Source organism: Penaeus japonicus, unplaced genomic scaffold (genome assembly GCF_977035675.1).
Source record: "Penaeus japonicus unplaced genomic scaffold, GWHDUDI00000001_assembly GWHDUDI00000008, whole genome shotgun sequence".
Lineage (NCBI taxonomy): Eukaryota > Metazoa > Arthropoda > Malacostraca > Decapoda > Penaeidae > Penaeus > Penaeus japonicus.
The window spans coordinates 23,182,537-23,185,036 of NW_028234410.1; the positions used below are offsets into that span (position 1 = coordinate 23,182,537).

A 2,500-nucleotide genomic window follows, 5' to 3' on the forward strand; every position below is an offset into this window, starting at 1 on the left:
GATAAACGACAGCTGCTTTGGGAGCAGATCCATTTTTCTCCAAAAAATAGAGGGCTGTCAAACACTTACGAGTAAACTACAAGAAGACATGGCAACAGATGAATAATAGAGAACGTTTACTTTTCATGTTGAGTGGCCACGCGTGGGTACTGATATCGTGTCACGCTATACGAGAATTGACCATATTCGAATGTGTAGAAAGCGTGATTATGATGTTACACATACAAGTTGAACAAATTTACGTTATTCATCGTATATTGTAGCCAATTAAATAGGGGTGAGCTCTTTCTAATCATATATGATCATGTATTAGAATCCTCTCGCTTGCACATAGAAATATACGAGTAACTAGTATTCAGTTGACTATAGGCCTATAAGTCGACTATATACATAAAAATGGCGTTCCGGATTTTAGGATTCTTTTTAGATCAACTCCGAGTCTCTTTTATTGTATAATCTTCTTGTTTGATATAACTCCAAATCGTCTGATATACAGAATAGAAAAACTGCAAATTAATCAAAAGAAATAAATTCGAATCTGATTTGTGAACACGACACAGACTTCTTGAAGACGGCTCCTACACTCAAGTACATGTTACGGCTTTTATACAACGTAAAGGTCGTAGGTGCTCAAGGCAACGTTCCATGATGACTTGGACAGCTAGCGTTATGTGCGCTTAAGGGAGGGGTGGAAGAGGGGGAGAAGGAGAGAAGGGGAGGGAGGGTGAGGAGGGAGTAAGGGAGGAAGGGGAGGGAGGGAGGGAGAGAAGAGTGGGAGAGAAGGGAGGTAAGGAGGGAGGAGGAGAGAGGAGGGAGGGAGGAATGGAGAGGAGGGAGGGAGGAATGGAGAGAAGGAGGGAGGGAGGGAGAGAAGGAGGGAGGGAGGGAGAGAAGGAGGGAGGGAGAGAAGGGAGGGAGGGAGGAAGGGAAAGAGGTTAGGGAGGGGAGGAGGGAGAAGGAGAGAAGGGGAGGGAGGGTGAGGAGGGAGTGAGGGAGGAAGGGGAGGGAGGGAGGGAGAGAAGAGTGGGAGAGAAGGGAGAGAAGGAGGGAGGGAGGGAGGGAGGGGGGGAGGGAGGGAGGGAGGGAGAGAAGGAGAGGGGGGGAGGAGGAGGGAGGGAGGGAGGAGGGAGGGAGGAGGGAGAGAGGAGGAGGGAGGGAGGAAGGGAGAGAGGAGAGGAAGGAGAGGGGAGAGGGGAGAGGGAGAGAGAGAGGGAGAGAGGGAGAGGGAGGGAGAGGGAGATAGAGGGAGAGGGAGAGGGAGAGAGAGGGAAGGAGATGGAGAGAGAGGGAGAGGGAAGGAGATGGAGAGAGAGGGAGAGGGAAGGAGATGGAGAGAGAGGGAGAGGGAGATGGAGAGAGAGGGAGAGGGAGAGAGAGGAGAGGAGGAAGGGGAGAGGAGAGAGAGGAGAGGGAAGAGAGAAGGAGAGAGAGAGGGGAGAGGAGAGAGAGAAGAGAGAGAGAGAGGAAGAGAGAAGAAGAGAGAGAGAGAAGAGGGAGAGGAGAGAAGAGAAGAGAAGAGAGAGAGAAGAGAGAAGAAGAAAGAAGAAAAAAGAGAAGAGAGAAGAAGAGGAAGAGAGAGAGAGAGAGAGAGAGAGAGAGAGAGAGAGAGAGAGAGAGAGAGAGAGAGAGAGAGAGAGAGAGAGAGAGAGAGAGAGAGAGAGAGAGAGAGAGAATCTACTTACGAAATCAAAATCTCTAGACTCTAACGATTGGCGACAGGATGACTCACCCTTAAAATCCCAGATCCTACGCCTCTTTCGCAATCCCATACATACCCTCGAATGCCATACATCAAAGGGGTCCTTCAAACCCACACCCATTTACCCATCCCAAACCTTATATAACTGCTCCCCTCCCTCGGCCCCCCCCCTCCCCCCGTGGACCCCCTGTGGCCGCAATGTGTTTCCCCGTCTGGTTTCCCTGCAGGAGGTTCCGCACCCACGAAAGCGTCCTTGCCATCGTCATTTTGGTAATTTCTCGTACCCTCAGCAATTTTCGTCTCAGGGACTGACTCTGGCTGAGAGACACTGTGTTTCCATTTCCTCGTCCTCTTCTTATTTGTCTTCTTTTTCACGTTTCGCCGTTACAGGTATAACTTCATTTTAATTGTTTCCAATATCCTGAATGATACACTCAAACATTCATGATCACACTAATATATTTTTAATTGTTCCTAAGTAATATTTATTCGCCACATAATTCCTGTTCTAAGTTCCTATCTTCATTACTGAAAAATTCAGTGACCCTGAATTTCCCTTTCTTACAAGCACCATTTTTTTCGTAAATCGGGGACTTGTAAGGCGGTTCTTTTATCTTCCCATTCTGTTTACCTACGTGTGGCCCGGCGCACATACGTTTAGAGGATCCATAATAAACGGTGTGTGTATAATGACACCACTCACCCTACGTGTGTGCGTACGTAAGTGTATCTCCGTGATTGTGTGCGTGTGTGTGTCGTCGTCTTGGGTAACTCCGGACACGAAAGAGCGAATTGCGTCAC

At 48.6% G+C, this 2,500-nt stretch overlaps 1 protein-coding gene across 1 annotated transcript in view; it reads right to left on the reverse strand.

The window, feature by feature from the left end:
* The window catches only part of Duox (dual oxidase), a 156,477-nt gene that overhangs the window by 153,500 nt on the left and 477 nt on the right, over positions 1 to 2,500 (reverse strand). The gene's annotated exons all lie outside the window — the stretch shown is intronic.